Here is a 20,180-nt window from a genome sequence, read left to right on the forward strand (position 1 = left end):
ATTTATTGAATCTGTAGAGTATTTTCAGTAGTACAGACATTTTAACAATTTTTTTCTTCCAATCTATGAACATGAATTATTATTTCATAACGTGTGTATTCTTAAACTTCTTTTATCAACCTGGTACAGTTTTCAGTGTACGAGTTCTTTAACCCTTCTGGTTAAATGTTATTCCTAAGTGTGATCTATAGCTGTTACAAGTTGTGTTTTTTTATTTCTTTTTCAGATAGTTTGTTTAGTATAAAATGCTACTGATTATTGTATGTTAATTTTGTACCCCACAACTTTAGTGAATTTATTTATTAGTTCTAACAGTGTTTTGATGCAGTCATTAGAGTTTTCCATATAAGAGCAAATTGTCTAAAAATAGAAACAATTTAACTCCATCCTTTCCAGTTTAGATGTCTTTTATATCTTTCTTTTACTTAAGTGCTCCAGCTAGAACTTCTAATACTACGTTGAGAAGTGGCAAGAGTGAAGACCCTTGACTTGTTCCTGATATTTAAGGAAAAGCTTTTACTGCTGAGCACAGTGTTAGCTGTGGATTCATCATGTGTGATCTTTATTGAATTGAGGTACATACCTTCTATACTTAATTTGTTAAGAGTTTTTGTTATAAAAAGATGTTGAATTTTTTCAAAAGCTTTTTCTGTATCTAGTAAGATGATAATGTGGATTCTGACTTTCATTCTGTTAATGTGGTATATCACATTTATGGATTTGCATATGTTAAATCATCTTTGCATCCCTCCATAAATCCCACTTGATCAGAGTTAATGATCCTTTCATTGTACTGTTGAATTTGGTTTTGTATTATTTTGCTGAGGATTTTTGATCTTTGTTCATTGGTGATATTCGCCTTTAATTTTGTTTTTCTTGTAATCTCCTTGACTGGCTTTGGTATCAGAGTAACGCCAGTCTTGTAAAATGAGTCGGAAAGTATTCTCTCCTCTTCAATTTTTTGGAAGAGTTTGAGAAGGATTGGTGTCATTTAAATGTTCAGTAGAATTTAACACTGAAGCCAACAGGTCCTAGGCTTTTCCTTGATATAAAACTATTTTCACTGACTCAATCTCCTTTTTTTTTTTTTAATTTGTCAGTTAAGACTTTCTTTTTCTTCATGATTTCATGTTGGCAGGTTAAATGTGTCTAGGAATTGATCTACTTCTAGGTTATCCATTTTGTTGGTATATAATTTTGTATAGTTGTCTCTAATAATCCTTTGTATTTCTGTGATATGAATTGCAACATCTCCTCTTTCATTTCTGGTTTTATTTATTCTAAGCTTCTCTTTTTTTCTAAGTCTAGTTAAAGATTTATTGATTTTATTCATCTTTTCAAAATACAAACTCATAGTTTTGTTGATTACTATGCTCTGAAAGTTTGTCTCCTTCATAATCATGTTGAAATTTGCCATTGTCACTATTCACAATAGCAAAGACTTGGAACCAACGCAAATATCCAACAATGACTGACTGGATTAAGAAAATGTGGCACATATACACCATGGAATACTATGCAGCCATAAAAAATGATGAGTTCATGTCCTTTGTAGGGACGTGGATGAAGCTGGAAACCGTCATTCTCAGCAAACTATCACAAGGACAAAAAAACAAACATCGTGTGTTCTTCCTCATAGGTGAGAATTGAACAATGAGAACACTTGGACACGGGAAGGGGAACATCACATGCCGGGGCCTGTTGTGGGGTGGGGGGAGTGGGGAGGGATAGCATTAGGGGATATACCTAATATAAATGAGGAGTTAATGGGTGCAGCACACCAACATGGCACATGTATACATATGTAACAAACCTGCACGTTTTGTACATGTACCCTAGAACTTATTTAAAAAAAACAGAAATTTGCCATTGTTATAGTATGGGATGTGTTTATGTCATGAGGGCAGAGCCTTCATGAATGGATCAGTGCTGTAATCTCGGGAGTGGGTTCATCTTGTCTTGCTCTCTATCTCTTGCTTTCTCTTGCCCTTCCTTGTTCATCTGTCCTTCACCATGTGATGCCTTCATCCATCTTATGACGTAGTAAGAAGGCCTTCACCAAATTCCAGCACCTTGATTTTGGACCTTCCTGCCCCCAGGACTGTGAGCTCATAGTATCTGTTTGTTTTTGTTGTTGTTGTTGTTGTTGTTTTTCTTTCTTTTCTTTTTTTTTTTTTTTTTTTTTAATTATCCAGTCTGTTGTATTCTGTTATGGTAGCACAAAACAGACTAGCACATTGTTCTTTTCTGTTGTTTATCTAGCATTTCTTTCTGCCATTATCTTTATTATTTTCTTTCTTCTACTAACTTTGGGCTTAGCTTGCTCCTTTTCTAGTTCCTTGATGCATGCATGAAGTTGTTTGATTTTTCTTGTTTTGATGAAACCGTGTATAGCTATAAGCATCCCATACATTTTGCTGTGTTACATGTTTAATTTTTTTTCCCAAAAATATTTTTAAATTTTTCTTTTAATTTCTTTCACTCATTAATTCTTCAGGAGCATAGTGTTTAACTTTCATATATAAGTGAATTTTCCAATATTTATCCTGTTACTGATTTCTGGTTTCATACCATTAATTGATATGATTTAATTCTTTTTAAATATGTTAAAACTTGTTTTGTGGACTAACATATAATATATCGTGGAGAGTGTTCTGTGTGTATTTACAAAGAATATGTGAGTATTCTACTGAAGTTGCATGGAATGTTTGGCATATGCCTGTTAGATTTATTTGGTCTAAAGTATAGTTTAAGTCCAATGTTTTCTTGTTGATATTCTGCCGGGATAATTTACCTATTGCCACTGGTGAAGGATGTAAGTCCCATTATTATTTTATTATAATCTATGTCTTCTTTTTATGTGTTAATATTTACTTTATATATTTAGGTTCTCCAATTTTGGATTCATGTACTTTTATAATTGTTATATCCTTTTAATGAATTGGCACTTGTCTCTTTTTACAGCTTTTGATTTGAAATCTATTTTATCTGATATAAGTGTAGCTACCTCCTCTCTCTTGTGGTTTCCATTTGCATAATATATCTTTATCCAGCCTCTTACTATCAGCCCATGTGTGTGCTTAAAAGGAAAGTGAGGGGGAGCCTGGTGTATTGGTGGGGACTGTATCTGTATATGTGTCTGTAATCTATCTTTATCTGTGTTTATGTCTGTTTATCTCTAGGCTCTGTGACTATATCTGTATCAGTAGGTGCTGTATTGGTAGGGGTGGGCCTGAAGCCTAGGTCCACAAGGACTGATGGGACTCTGGGGTGGACCTTGACCCTGATTGTACATCAGTTGGCCAGGCATCAGAATGAACCTGACATCTGGGTTCACTGGGACATGCCTGGAGGCTAAGTTCACTGGAGCTGACTTAGTGCTAGTATCGGCCTGAAGCCTGAGTCTGCAGGGCATAGCTGGGTCATGAGTCCATAGGAATTGGCCTAGAGCCTGAGTCTTCTAGGGTGGTACTGGAGCCTTGGTCCGGAGAGGCCAGATTGGCTTTGGGGTTTATTGGGCTAGACCCTATCCAGGACACATGAACTATAGCAGGATACAGTCCCGTCCTATAGACTCAGGTTTCAAATCCACTTGAGCACCAGCCCAGCCCCAGTGGACTCAGCCTCCAGGTATGTCCCAGTGGACCCAGATGTTAGGTCAGTTCTGGGTTTACTGGTCTTATGCTGGGAAAGGTATAGAGCCTATATCTGGCCATCTGGACCCTGGGACTGTGTGCATTGATCTGGGTCTGGGGTTCCTGGGCGCTGGTATGCTGCTGTGGAAGCTGGATCCACAGGGACAAGCCTGAAGCTTATGTCTGGGGTGCTAGCATGGTGCTTGAGACCAGAGTGCTGACCTGATGCTGGCATATGCCTAAAGCCTGGGGTTGTGTGGATCATCCTTACTTTGGATTGATCTGGAGCCTGAGGTGGGCCTAGAGCCAGGGGCCCCAGGGGATAACCTGGTACTGGGCATCCTATAACCTATATTTGCAGGGGATGGCCAGTCTAGGTCTATGTGTGTCAGCCTTATAATTAGGGAAGTAGAGACAAGCCTAGTGCGAGGTATGGTGCAGGATTTTAGGCTGGCAGGGTGGGCCTGATTCTAGGGTGCACCTAGAAATAGAGTATATAGGGCAGACCTGGAGCCAGAATCTGTGGGGCTGGTCAGACCCTGGGGTGGGCCTGTAGCCAAAAGCTACAGGGACCAAGCTGGTGCTGGGCCAGTTGGGAGCCTGCGGCTGCTGGGGTTGGCCTGAGGTGGGTGGTCTTGGAGACTGAGTTTGCCAGGAAGGCCTGGAGTCTGGGATTGCAGAATCCAGCCTGACAACAGGGCAGGTCTGATGGCTCAGACTGAGGGTAGGAGTTTGGGGTCTGGGGCCTTGGGGACCTACTTGGTGTTGGTCTTTACTGGGGCAGGCCTAGTATTGGAGTCCAAGCCAAAGTCTGGTGCTCACTTACCTCTCCTTTCCCCAATCAGACAGTACATCTCTCCACGCTATGTCTGAGTTTGAAGGAGGGAACATGAGTAAAGTAAAACTGCCCTTCCTATGCTCTTCAAAGACTCTTCTCTGATTTCTGTGGTATAGCCAGGTACTGTCATCTATCATCTGGTTTCCTTAGTGATTATGACTGTGTTTTTGTGCATGAATAGTTGTTCAAATTGATGTTCCTGTTGCAGGAATGAGCACTGGAAAGTCCTATTCCACCTTCATGCTGACATCCGGTGAGCAGATAATATTTAAAAGAGTAAATAATATGGATACTTATTCAAATTTAATACATAGTATAGATGCTCAAAACACTACTCCACTGAACTATTTTTCATTTATAAATAGTGGATAAGAGGTTACTTTTTATTATAAAAAGTTGGGTTGGCAGTTCATGCTCTTGAGGCTGCTTTCAAGCATCTGTGATGCAGGCCCTTGTATATGATTATTTTGCTTTTCTCAACTCATGGCTTCCACCTCAAGACAGCTATTATTTCCAGTCATCGTTTCCATGAAATTAACTTCTAAAAACCTTTTTATAGTAATATCAAAATATACAAATAGCAATAAAATAAAATACAAACAAATTGAATGGGGATGTTCAAGACTTCTACAATAGCCATTTCAAAACATTGCTGAGAGAAAGGTAGATATGTGAAATGGTAAAACTACTTTATTAATCAGAACAACACAATTAAGTATGTCCCCAGGAGAAATATAAAAAGTTGTCTAGTGATTGTTTATAGCAACTCTATTTATGATAGTCAAAGACTGGAAATAAACCCAGTGTCTATGACCAGAATGTAAATAAACAACCTGTGTTATATCCTCACAATGGAATATCATTCAACATAAAAGAAAACAGATTGCTTACACACACAATAACTTGAGTGAATCTCAAAAGTATTATGCTAAGTTAAATAAATCAGACTAGAAACTACATAATGTGTGATTCTGTTGATATAAATTCTAGAAAATGCAAATCAATATATGGTAACAAAAAGCAGGCAGAGGTTTCTTGGGACAGAGGTTAAGGAACACATAAATTTCACAGGGACAAGAGGTAACTTTTGAAATTGATGACATTTTTGTTACTTTACTTATAATGATAGATTCTCAGAAAAACAAAATATGAAGTTTCTCAAATTGTGTATTCGAGTAAGTATAATTTATTGAACTTCAAATATACTCCCCAAAGTTGTTGTGTATGTATGTGTGTGTTTGTATACACATCACAAAAAATGAATCTATAATAATGAATCTACATATAGAATGAATAATATTTATGTGTTAGAATGAATACTATTTATGTGTTAGGGTTCTCCAGAGAAACAGAACAAATAGGATATCTGTGTGTGTGTATGTATACATACATATATACACATGTATATATACACAAGTATATATACGCACACACAGATATCCTATTTGTATATATGTATGTATGTATATACACACACACAGATTGATATGTGTATGTATACACACACACACACACACACTCACTCATATAGATTGATATGGTTTTGCTGTGTCCCCACCCAAATCTCATCTTGAATTATAGCCCCCATGTATTGTGGGAGGGTCCTGGTGGGAGACAATTGAATCATGGGAACTGTTACTCCCATACTGTTCTCTGATCATTCACTGCTGGTAGTAAATAAATCTCACGAGATCTGATGGTGTTATAAGGGGAAGCCTCTTTCACTTGGTTCTCATTCTCTCTTTTGCCTAACGCCAATGTAAGATGTGCCTTTCACCTTCTTCCATGATTGTGAGGACTGCCAGCCACTTGTGAGCCTATTTATCCTCTTTTTCTTTAAAAATTACCTAGTTTTCAGTATCTTTTTCAGTGCATGAAAGTGGACTAATACATAGATATATATCAGGAAAAGCTTATTACAGAAATTTGCCCACTTGATTATGGAGGCCATGGAGGGACTCATCCAAGTCTGAAAGACCGAGAACCAGGATTATTGCTGTTGTAACTCCTAGTCCAAAGCTGAAATCCTAAGAAGTGACGGGAGGGTATTGGAGGGAAAGGCACTGGACCAAATCCCAGAGTTTGAAGTCCTGAGAACCAGGAGCACCCATGTCCAAGCACAGGAAAAGATGGATGCTCCAACTCAAGGAGACAGAGAGAGAGAGAATTCACCTTTCTTCTGTCATTTTGTTCTATTTAGGCTCACAAGGGATTGGATGATGTCTGCTCACATTGGTGGTGGTAGATCTTCTTTACTCAGTCCACTGATTTAAATTCCAGTTTCGTTCAGAAACCCCCTCACAGACACACCCAGAAATAATATTTTACCAGCTATTTGGGCATCCCTGAACCCAGTCAAGCTGACATTTAAAATTATTACTATTTATTTCACAGATTTGTATCAATTATCTGTTGTTCAATTAGTTTTATACTGCTAGACTTTGAGGGAAAATGTGGAGAAATTCTTTAAAAATTATCTGCTTTCACAAGGTTTTCAATATTCTTTAAAACTATATATAATTAAATTATAATTAAATAATCATTAAGATTTATTATAATAATTATATGAATAACATGCCAGTATTTATGAGAAGACTTTGAAAAGACATATACTGTTTTTAGTACATTATAAATCACTTCCCTAAAAAAGCATATTAGAGTAGTTAGTAATATGCTAAGCCTCTAAGTATAAGAGAAGCAGGGTGCTTTCCAGAAATTTATCAATCTCCTCCTGCTTACATCTTAGCATGCAAGAGAGCTTTAGAGGACTATGTGCCTAGAGAGATTGCCTGGGATCGGATAGGCCATGAAAAAAGAAGATTAGATATTATCCAAACTAGAATCTTTAGAAAGAACTCATATTGGGCAAGATATTGATGCTTTAGGCTTATTTTTATGGCTGCACTATAGAGAATAGATGGGAAAGTATAAGAGAATGGGGATAATATCTAGTTTGTCAGACATTTTGCAGTAATATAGGTAAGACATGTGGTGTCTTGAACTAATCATCATTGTGTATATGAAAGAAGAAGAAAGCAGATGAATTATGGAGACATGTAAGCGGTGGTAGAATTGGTAAAACTGGTGACTGATGGAATATTAGAATTAAGGGGGAAGGCAGAGACATAGACTCTGAATTTCTGGGTTTTAGATTGAATAGATGGTGCCACTACTCCCTAATATAGGAGAAAGCGTTGAAAGAATGGGTGGACAGGAGAAGAGAAGGAAAGCAAATGCTTTTGAAGTGATAGACAATCCAGATCTGAGTATTTTGAGTCTAAGATGCATTGAAACTTATCAACATTTTTTTTTTTAAGATAGTTTGACTATTGGGAATTAGAGGTGAGATGAAGAAAAAAAAATGGACATACAGTATGAAAATTCAGTTTACGTGTCAGGAAAGTAAAGGGATTAAAGTGTTTTGTAAAAAGTAGAGTTGCTAACAGTGATAAAGGCTTCCATGAGAGTTAAGATCCTAGAAGAAGGAGATGGAGATATGTAAAGTTAAATGTAGATAAAATGCATTGGAAATATATAAATTTCAACATTTAAAGGTTGATTACTAAGAATTTATTATGGTACTGCAAGTTTCACTGTATGCTTTCCTCCAGCTGGTCTCAGAAGTCTTCATGATAGAAGATAAAACCAAAACCTAAATGAAAGTTTGTGTGTGAGAATGTATGTGGGTGTGGGCTGGTGTGTTTGTCTAGAATTTTATGACAGAAACAGTAGGTCGAAAAATTGTGAAGATTGGCAAGAGTCATGGAAAAGTTGAGCCATAATACAATAATTTGTGCCATTACACAGAGTTCTTGGTTTCAAACATCAGAATGGAATTAGGCATTACATTTATTAAATGATACATCATACCTCACAGACCCTCTTAAAGTATCAGAAGTAACTCATGAGTAAGTTACTCAACAAGGAAAAGCACATAGAACAGCATGGAGATTGGCTAAAGGAATAAGCTACTGCTGCTGCCATTCTGCATTGGGAAGCTAATCAAACACATCATGTGTATTATAGGTGAGCCAAGGGACTGGATAGTAGAAGCCCTGACACTGTTGTTCCCCTAAAGCTTGATATCTTCAATGCCTAAAGAAAGAATGAATTTTGTGTACCTCTGATTTTTCATTTCTGAATCATAGAATTGCATATATCTGCTAATTAGAAAGGTAAGTTTTGACTTCTACATTGATAAATGTGAATCATAACAGGATAAAATTCTCAAACCAGAAAAGGAGTTCAAAAGATACTTAATGACTACTATATAATAATTTCTATTCTACATTGATTTCTATGTAATTCTGTGAATTTACTTTTATTTCTTTCCATATACTGATAGGAAGCATTGCCTTCAGAATAATGAATTAATATTTTCACCCTTTGCAGGACTTGCCACACTGGTCTTTGCTAGCACCAATGCCTGGAATGCAAACTCCGAGTCCCTTGTTAGTAGAAAAATGCACAGATGAGGCTATGTTGACTCAGTTGTTTAAATACATATTGTCAAACAAAATATTTGCAGCACTGATGCCAAGTTCCTCCTGACATTCACAATAATATTGAATTTGACTCAACCAAACAAGTACAACAATATGTGGAATAAAATTTCAACTAGGTTTTATCTGGTTTCAAACTTTTTTAGGTTTAACACCTTTTCTGGTTTTCAATTTGAAACAGAATTTGGCTAAGTTTTGTTGATTGAAGCTGTGGAGCCATTAAATTGAAAAGGTATGCTACTACTATTTAAAGCATCATTTAGCTTAATGCTAAATAGTCCTTAAAATTGTTCCAGTTTAAGTCCGCAAAAAGCTTTACAATATGCTCATTTTCTGGAGATCATTTTTCTTGAGGGTTGAAACTAAATTACTATGAAAGTATCTTCAGTATTATTTAAATAAAATCTTTAGAACCTCATGGAATGTGTGCAAGTAATTCCTATATCTCTTCATTACATAATAACACTTAAACACAAGTAGAATTTTTAATGAAGTGACTTTTCTTTCTTTCTTTCTTTTTTTTTATGGAGATAGGGTCTTACTCTGTTGCCCAGGCTGGAGTGACACCATCTTAGTTCACTGCAACTTCTGCTTGTTAGGGTCAAGCGATCCTGAAATCTCAGCCTCCTGAGTAGTTGAGACTACAGGCATGAGCCACTATGCCTGGCTGATTTTTTGTGTATCTGTTAGAGATGGGGTTTCACCATGTTGCCCGGACTGGTCTCAAACTCCTGGGCTCAAGTGATCCACCTGCCTCAGCTTCCCAATGTACTGGGATTACAGGAGTGAGCCACGATGCACAGTCAACAAAGTGATTTTTATCTCAAAGTAGGTAAGCACACACAGAAACATACTTAGAAAAAATAATGAGATGCGAATAAAACCTATTTTCCCTACTTGTATGTATTTTCATTACAGCATTTAAAGAAAAATATATCACAATCTGTTGTACACAGGTATTACTCCAATTTGGACTCTGAATGCTTTGATTATGCCTGTCTTTATATTTGTGCTTTCTACTACCTAGTAATATATCTCATATTTAGTGGGGGTTTCACAAATGTTAAAAGAAGAGAGTCATGGAATAAAATGGAATGGAGGAGGAGCATAAAGGAGAAATGCAAGGAAGCAACCTAGGAACAAATACATGTTTTTAATATTTTCTCCCATTCACCATATAGAGAGTTAAGTATGCTAATTGTGTCATGGCAAACACTAATACCACTATGTTATTATGGTATTGTAAATTAACAACTTTTTTTTTTTTCATAAGGTATAAACCTGTGACACGTATTTCCATATTTATACATTCAAAGTGAACCTAAGACTTGATATACAAGTTCACTTTGATTGGGGTCGGGGGTGGGCAGCCTGTAATCATTGGCTTAATTTATAGCCTAAAGAATGTGATTAGAGTGATAAGAAAGTAGAAAATATATGAAGAAGCAGGGCATTTAAATAGAGATAAGAAATAAAAGTGGAGCATGATCATGATTCTCTGTGTGACATGGAGGGAATAAAGTTAAAAATACATCAGCTCAAAAAGTAATTATGTCACTATCTCATTGTATGACCTTGGGTATATTACTTAATTTTCTAAATGGCTTTTTCTTCTTATATAAAATGTTGTTGCTAACACAATCTTCAAAGTGTTCTGAGAACTAAGTTAAAAAGCAAGCAAACAATTGCTGATTAACATTTTATGTAGGAACTGACAATTTTAAGATAGTTTTCCTTATACACCTGACTTTATCTCAATCAGTTTAGACTTAGTGATCTCTATGACTTTGGGGTAGAATGCCAGAAACAAAAAGAAAAAAAAAAGTTTAAACAGATACATCTCTAGGAACACTAATGAAAAAACAATAGGCCCCCTTCCACACTGTGGAAGCTTTGTTCTTTTTTTTTTTTTTTTTTATTATTATACTTTAAGTTCTAGGGTACATGTGCATAACGTGCAGGTTTGTTACATATGTATACTTGTGCCATGTTGGTGTGCTGCACCCATCAACTCGTCAGCACCCATCAATTCGTCATTTATATCATGTATAACTCCCCAATGCAATCCCTCCCTCCTCCCCCCTCCCCATAATAGGCCCCAGTGCGTGATGTTCCCCTTCCCGAGTCCAAGTGATCTCATTGTTCAGTTCCCCGCTATGAGTGAGAACATGCGGTGTTTGGTTTTCTGTTCTTGTGATAGTTTGCTAAGAATGATGGTTTCGAGCTGCATCCATGTCCCTACAAAGGACGCAAACTCATCCTTTTTTATGGCTGCATAGTATTCCATGGTGTATATGTGCCACATTTTCTTAATCCAGTCTGTCACAGATGGACATTTGGGTTGATTCCAAGTCTTTGCTATTGTTCTTTCATTCTTCACAATAAATCTTGCTGCTACTCAAAAAAAAAAAAAAAAAAAAGAAAGAAAGAAAAAACAATAGGCTTCACCCTTATATTATTTAATTAATATTAATTTATTACCACCTATTACACTCCAGATTCTATTCCCATTATTTAGAATATATTACTGAACGAAGTAGCACAGATATCTGTCCTCTGTTTCTGTCTTTTAATATAGAAGTAAGGGATGAAAGTCACAAGTAACCATAGTAGATAAGTAAATTATACATTGTTAAAAATGGAGATAGGAGCAGTCTAAAGGAGATTTAACATGATGTGTGTGCGGGAAGGAAATATGTAGTATTAAGTAGGTCAGGCGGGATTAGACCTAATTGGGAAGATACAATTTAAACCAAGAGTTAAATAAAATGGTGAAGTTAGCCAAGTGAATACCTAGGGGGAGAGTGGGAAAGTCAGAGGGAATAGTTGGAAAAAATTCATTAAGATGAAAGTATTCTTAGTATACTGTGGTTACAGGAAGGAAGCTAGTATAGTTGGAGATGAGTAACCAATGGATGAGAAGTAGATGATGAATTCAGAGGTAATGGGCAAGTGGTAGAAGAATCGTATAGACCATTTCAGTGACTTCAGCATTTGTGGCATGAGGAGCCATTGTAAGATATCATACAGGGCAGCGAATTATCCACTTACTCTGGTTGAATAATTAAGAGCAGACTATAAGGGACAAAGCACGGGGTCAGGGGAAACTGTTAAAATGCAATTTACACTGATCCAAGGGAGAACTAAGAGGATTTGGGTGAGCATGGCAGTGATTGAGTAATGAGAACTGATTGTATTTAGTATGTATTTTGAATGTTGAGCAAATATTTTCTGATATATTTGACACAGAATATAAAATAGAGAAAACAAAAATGACTTCAAAATGTTAATCATTTATTCCAAACAAGTAGAAAGATGAAATTGGTATCAACCAGTTGGAGAAAGGTTATTGGTAGAGCAGGTTTCAGCATAAAGAGCAAAAATTATCTCTTGGTTATGTTGAGTTTGTGGTATACATTAGATATCCAAGTGGAAATGTCGAGAATGGTGAAATACAGGACACAGAATATTTACTGGAGAAAAAAGCTGGGGAGTTAACAATATATAGGTCGTATTTAAAGCCATCAAGCTTGATTACATCACCAAAGATACAATTCCTTGTCTGACATTAACTTGTTGGAGAGGAATATGATGGATTATATATGATTTCAACACACAGGATCTAATGCCCAAATAAAGAGATAGGTTTTAGATAGTATTACGGGTAACTAAACACAAAGAAAGTGCTTGTAGATATTTGTGCATATAGGTGCACAGAAATTATAACAGGAGTCTATGGCATTGCTTTTAATTCTCCTGGTAAAATACAAAGTTGAGGATAAAAATGTGAAAGAACATACAGACTGACTGCTTAGAGAAGGAAAGGAGTGAAATAGTGACCCTTCACAGTGGGAGAGAGAATTAGCAAAGTATTGCTTGAGAGCCAGGAAGCATTAAGAACCAATACACACACACACATATGGTTTTGTATTTTCTCTCTAGCCTTGTGGAACTGACCAAAAGAAAACACAGAGTAGACAGAGTTTAGGATTTAACCAAGTGTGTAAAACCTGTGGGGCAAAAGAATCTTGGTATAGGCTTAAGCAAGAGAGGATCTGTAAAGATTGACAATGGAATTTACAGTGGGTAAAGAGTAGAAGAGGACATCAAGGAACAACAGTCAGTGAGTGGAAGATTTTCCACCTACACATCACCTATATCTATATCTATTTTTCTTTTTTTAAATATCTTTCATTTTATACTTTTTTTCTTTTTATATCTCCATTTCTATTTCTATATCATCTATGTGTACTCCATGGGATTAGAGAATATGAAGGGACAAAAAGAAAGTAGGGCACCCTATATTAGGTCAATTGCACACCCTGCTTTTTTCCCAGTAGTTGAGCCAAATGATTGTGAGAGCAGGGCACAGCAGGGGCGGGAAATGAGAACTCTCCCATATAGATTTGAGGCATTCAAAAAAGAACAAATGTTCCCTCTCCTACAGATAGGTGGAAAACTATCATGTTTTACAATGAGAAACACTCAATACATCTAGGTGTACAGGTCTTAGGCAGTTCACCACGTTTTCTCTTAGTCATGGTAGAAGAAGAGTAGCAAAGTGAATTTCAGGGCACCTGAGAGAAGTTTTATAATTGCCATGAAAGTCACGGGCACTGAAGGAGCCTTAAAAAATGAATTGACAATTGACACAGAAGAGTAGGGTCTGATGAGCATTCTCAGTATTGACAAAATACCAGGTGTGTTACCCATTGTTCTAAATATCCAGTTTTGTGATATTATGTAAGTTTTCATGAACTAAGATGTAGTGCAAGGGAAGATTAACTGTCAATTAAAAACATCAGCATTTGGAATAGAATTAATGTTTAATTATAGAAAACAACTAAAAATTCTCAAATAACTTGTAGAAGGAAACATATTAATCACTAATAGTGTAAAGCACTAGTGTATGTACATCATAGATGTTCAATAACAATCAGTTTTTATAAAGTTTATAATGGTTCAGAAGAGAATGTGGTAATGATAACTAAACCTAATATTGTAAAGTTGTGTAAAAATGCTAAGTAATTCAAACATGTTTCTTTCTATTTGGCCCTCTCAATATTATATGGTAATAAGAGATGTTGTCAGTTTTCTCATTTTACACACCAAAAAGTAACCACACAATACACAATCTTTCTTCTCATTCCATCAAAAACAACTAATTCGTAAAAGGCAGTTAAAGGAGATAGATTTCTCACCCTTTCCCTAAAAAAAAAGAAAAGAAAAAGAAATTTCAAACAACCAAAATGTCTCCCTGTCCAACGGAAAAAATATTTCTGATGAAACTAAATCTACTTCACAGTAATATTTCAAGTAGAAATAGCTAGGCTTTCTAACAGAAATGTTGTAGCAAAGATTTTCATATTAGTTGATGTATTAGTCAGAATTCTCCAGAGAAACAACCAACAGAAGAGATTTGAGACAGAGAGAAATATTTATTTTTAAAAATTGTCTCATGCAGTTGTGAAGCTAGCAGTTTGAAGATTCAGGTAATAATTGATGTTGCAGTCTTTATTCAAGGGGCTGGAAACTCAGGTATAAACTCTATGTTGCAGCTTGGAAGCAGTTTTGTTTTGATTTGGTTTGGTTTCTGGAAACCTCAGTCTTTTCTCTAGCATTTCCTCTAATTGAATTGAGGCACACACACATCATGAAGGGTAATGTGCTTTATTCGTTGTCTACTAATTTTAATTTTAATCACTTCTGAAGCAAAATACCTTCACCTCAACATCTAGGTTAGTATTGCCAAGGCAACCAAACACCCTTATCTAGCTTAGTTGACACATAAGATTAGCCATATCATTTGGAACACTGAACTAAATGACATTTAAGATCCCTTCTAATTTTATGATTCTACATCCTACTTATTGGAGAAAAAAAAAAAAAATACCTGGCGGTTATGTTTGGAAAGACTGTTTAATTGACCCCCCAATAGGTAGGCTTAAAAAACACCATTAACCTTATTGAACATACTGAGGCACAAAATTAAGTTAACAATAAGTCAGGAAGTCAGAAATTATTGTCACATTTAACCCTTTTTTTCTAATTCAAATGTTCCATCTAACCAATGGCTTTTCACTGCTTTCTTCCTTGTGGCTTTTAAATCAGCCCAGTTCTCTCTAATCCCTCTACCTATGAGTAGCTGAAGAACTACTATCGTCTTTCAAGGATAATTGCAGCGGTATTTGAATTGCTCTCTCTGCCTTCAATCTATTGCAATATTCCTATCAATGTTTTCTCAACACTAAAGCAGGAATGATATTTTAAAATTAAAATTTGATCATGTCTCTTCATTACAAAAATTCAATGAAATTCCATCATTCTTAGAATAATGTGCCAAATCCCAGTGCTTTCATGATCTAAGTCATCCTTATGAACACTCTGGCTTTATATTTTATTTTGTTACCGTTCAAACTCAGTATTTTATATACATAGATTTATGGGCTGCTCTGTAAGGTGTGCTTTCTCTTCCTTCTAGGCTTAGATTTAGGGTATTTCTTCTATTTGAACTAGGTCCCTGTCACTCCCTGCAGTCCTACTCTGACTTTGCCTAAAAAGTTCTGATTAAGTAACCCAACAAGGAGCTGAAAGCTTAGGTGCATTTTGATTTAGTAGTTTATACGATTTCTGTGACTGTTCTTTACTAACCTGATTTATTTTTTATTCAGAGACAGAAAAACAATGTTTTACTTGCCAAAAAAACTGCTAGGTTTAGAGGAAAAAGATCCGCTAATATCAACAATATTAATCAAATGTAAGTTATCTGTGATGAGTTTTCATTGAAGATACTTTCCCCTTCTGTTTTGAAACATATGTATCCTCTTATGAAAGAAAAATGGACTCAAACCCAATCCCCAATTAGGAAATTATTGGTAAAATATACTGGAGTTATCTTGGCATATACTACGGTATTTTACGTGAAAATTATTAGAAAGAAAACACTGAAAATATAATATTCTTTTTTGCGTGGGGAAAAGTGATTTCAATGACAATGCTTTCAGTACGTTTGAATTTAATGAAAACATGTTCATTAATTTTGATTGCTATTACTTAAATTGTCTAACATCGTTTTCCCGTAGCAGAATCAAATGGGTAATTTCAGACTAAAAATGGCATTCAACACTGATCTGAGACTGGAAATAGTGCTCAATCAATTTCTTCCTAGGCTTTCAAAATCAGTAAACTCTACCATCTTAACACTATTCTTTCTAAATCAGATAAGAAGAATGGATTTTTCTTATAACGTATGAACCAAATGAAGAACTAAAAATGTAGTCATAGATTTTCCTTTGTCAATACAAATAAATATATGAATAAATGGGCAACACTTCCACATGAGTCCATTGCCTATAGCAGTTTCAGCCAAATCGTTCCATTGTAAGAACACAATTGTCAATGTTTTGTGATCACCTTATATTATTTAGCAAAATATATTTGAGATATTTATCTTTGCATACCCATGATCTTAGAACATCTACCTGCAATTAGCCTATTTTATCTTAAATACATTTTTATACTTTCCCCTCTTTCTTTGCTTAATATGTTAGGAACAACCTTATCTAAGTCCCTTTGCCCTCTAGCAGTGGGAGGAACTGGAAGAATAGAGGTCAAGTGTAGAGAAGAGGTAAGATTATTTCTGTGCTCTCAGAATATGTTTCCAGTGCCCTCACTGGTATCAGCTGTTTCTTCCTTATGATTCTAGCTCCTGCAAAATAGTCCTTTTCTCTGTGGTCCCAGATCCTGCTGAGGTTTTGCCTCTGCCATAGAGAAGCTTCAGGACTCACATAACATCACTTCTTTCATGTGTCCCTCCAGTCCTAGGAGTGGTAGTGTTTCCTGCTGTTTCTAATCTCTTACTTACTTTCTCATACATTGAGTTCCTCTGGTCTTCAGTCACCCATGTAACCAATTCCCTGTGATAAATTTTCTCTGATTGAGACACCTAGTGGGTTTCAAGTTTCTCTGCATACAAATAGGTTGTTGTTTCTTTTTCGGGCATAAAAAAAGATTAGAGAAATTCTAACGTGATTCTGCTCGTGAGAACAAATCCCTTTGATAAAGCAGTACTTCCAACTCAACCCTCCAAAAGGGTCCCAAGTTCATGGGAATTAAAAATGTTTATGCTTCGTATTACATATTAAGAAACCTATAAAGAAAATCTCATTACTCTGCTCCTGAATGACACGACTATTTTCTTCTCTGTATGTTTAAAACTTAATATTTTAACATCAAGTAATGTCCTTAACTAATATATTTCTAGGACCTTTTGTGTCCTCTGTAAGCACCAACGTATGAATGTAGAATCTAAAGATATAGGAGACACAGTTTCTGCCCTAAGAAAACGTGGTGGGAGAAAAACACACATGAACAGAAAATCAAAAAACAAAACTAAAAGAAACGAAAACAAACAGGATAATGAACAGAATGGAGATTTGCAGATGTAATATAGGAACATGTAATACATAAAATACTGTCAGAAAAGGCTTATAAAGGCCTCATAAAAGAGTTAAATATCACTTAAGAATATATAATGCTATAATCAGTATATATAACCTAAATATCTGTACTTGTGAATTACCTAGAATGCACCTTCAAAGTATTTGTATATTTCCATGGAACCCTACAATAATTCATTTATCTGTTTACCTTAGTCACATCCAGAGACTCACACCAGATTCACACTGGTTAACTATCCTGTACATTCAATTCAATGATTTCATACAAATTCCCTGTAACAAATTTGTCCATATGCTCAATAATTTTTGTGTTCCCTCCATCTTTACCTCTCATTATAACTTGACTGTTGCTTTTTCTCACAACCCATTTCCCTGAAGACCTTGCATGTGAAGGCTATACTTTTACCCCTGACACTCTTGTAGTCCAGTGACTTGGTTTTGGATATCTTCTTTTCATTTGCCTCCTTGTGGTTTCTGAATTTCTTTTCTTGTCATTTTTCTACTATCTCTTTTATCTTCAATATATTTCTCTTTTAGATAATTTATATTACTGTAGACATAACTTTAGTATTTTTAACTTTAGAAATTCCCTCCTTAACTCTGTATTTCCCTAAATTTAACATTCTATATCTCTGATTTGTTTCATAGCAAAATGGGTTGAAAAATGTATCCACATTTGGTTGTACCTGCTTCTTACTTCACAAATCCTTAAATACATTTTCCCTCAGTTTTGTTCCTGCAATTGCATTGAGGTTCTTCTTTTAGATTCTCCTTGATTTCTACCTTTCAAAATTCAATAATGAGTTCTTTTTCATATTTTTGAACCCTCAGATATATTTGGAAAAATTGATAATTTTATTTTATTTTGTCTTCAATTACCTTACACTACCTTGATTTTTATATCTCACCAACTGTTCTTTCTCTATGTTAGCTCTTTCTTCATTCATGATCTATAAAATGAGGTCCATTTGAGGCTTGATTTTATTATTGTATCTATATGCTCTCCAGGGAGCACTCATTCTGGCTCTTGGATTTAAAAACAGCTCTGATCTATAATTAATTTCAACCTATAAGTCTATGCTTATAATCTATAATTTTATTCTGGATCTTCCATATAGACTTTTCTATAAATGTTCAGTTTGCACATTGAATTGCCCACTTGATATCTCATCTTAGAGGTTAAAAGACACCTCCAACTTAACATGGGCCCAAAAGCCTTGTTGTAACATTTTCAAAATATGCTCCTCTTTTAGTCTGAGAATACTGTCCCTTTAGAAAACTCTGTTATAATTCATATAGTTTATCCAGTCACAAATGCATGTATTGTTTTGGAGAACTCTTTCTCTTATCCTTACAAATCCATGAGCACTTCATTTTGTCTTTAACTCCACAAAATATCTGGAGTTTATCCAACAAATTCTGTCACCTAATCCTATCATGGGAACCTCAATCCTCGTGACTTCATCTAATCCTAATTACCTCCCAAACATCCTATATCCAAATGCCCTCACATTGGGGATTAGGGCTTCAATACTTCAATTTCTGGAGGACGAAAATATGTTCAGTCCAAATCAACATATTAAACATAAAAATAAATGTACCCACGTTTTTTATCCTTTCCTTTACATTGTAAGTTACATGAGAGCAAACAACATATTTGTTCAATATACATATTTATTTGGTGCCAAATAAATGTCTGCTGAAAAAGTGAATAATTTAATGAGACATTAAAGTAATGTTTGAGTCCAAAATTGTAGATTAAAGCTACAAATGAAAGTTGATGTTATAATAGACATATGATGTTGCCAAAACAATATATTTGAGAGGAGAAAAATATAATGAAAGATTTTGCAGTGGTACAAACTGAGAACAAACAATTTGAAGATTTAATTATAAGAATGATGAGTGTGTTCTTGTTACAAAAAGTCACAGGTTTTCTTATCATTGCTATTTTATTTTACTTTTGTCCTGTTGAGGCAATATTTAAGAACAAATAATTGCTTATTGAATAGGGCAGGAAAACAGCCTGCTGCATGGCACGAGTGACTATGTCAACATCTTGAGGCAAAACCACCACAATGTCCAGTGTTTGACTCCTGCATCCCACGGTGTTCTAAAGCAAAGTCTTTTTCCCCAGAAGGAACAAGTCTCTTCATGGAAGTCTGAGATGTAACTAGTTGTACTTGTCTTTACCCTAAATGCTTGCTATCTAAAGGACATTCTCTAGAGGGCGATTGCAGAAATCCACCATATCACAACCACCCAAGATATCATTTCTGTTCATAAGTCCCTATTAAATATGTATTTCTGAGAAACTGACTTTTCTTTTTTTAGCATCTTTCTTCAGCATCTCAGCTCCCTCAGCCTTTGGGGGTAGATTTGAATGTACCCATCATTTTTATGGTCTTAGCATGGTCCCAATATACTTCAAGTGGCCTGTTATAAATTAGGGGATGATGCTTAGTACCAATCTTTTCTAAGTGCCATGCAAAGAGAGAATACAATAGAAGATAAAATAAGTTCAAATGGGGTCAGTCAGCCTCTGAAGCCAGGTTCAGATTTCAGGCTTTCTAAAATGTTTTTCAAGATAAAAAATAAATACACTCTGTTTTCAACTCAGGTTGGGAATGCAGCTTTTGCATTTATCTCCTGATGTTGTCTATTAGTTGCTTTTGCAACCTGAGACCTAGAATAAAAATGTGCCCTAAGGGCCTCTAAGCTTTTCTAAGAATCTACTCATCTCTGC

The sequence above is a fragment of the Rhinopithecus roxellana genome, chromosome 2 (genome assembly GCF_007565055.1).
Source record: "Rhinopithecus roxellana isolate Shanxi Qingling chromosome 2, ASM756505v1, whole genome shotgun sequence".
In the NCBI taxonomy this organism is placed as follows: Eukaryota; Metazoa; Chordata; class Mammalia; order Primates; family Cercopithecidae; genus Rhinopithecus; species Rhinopithecus roxellana.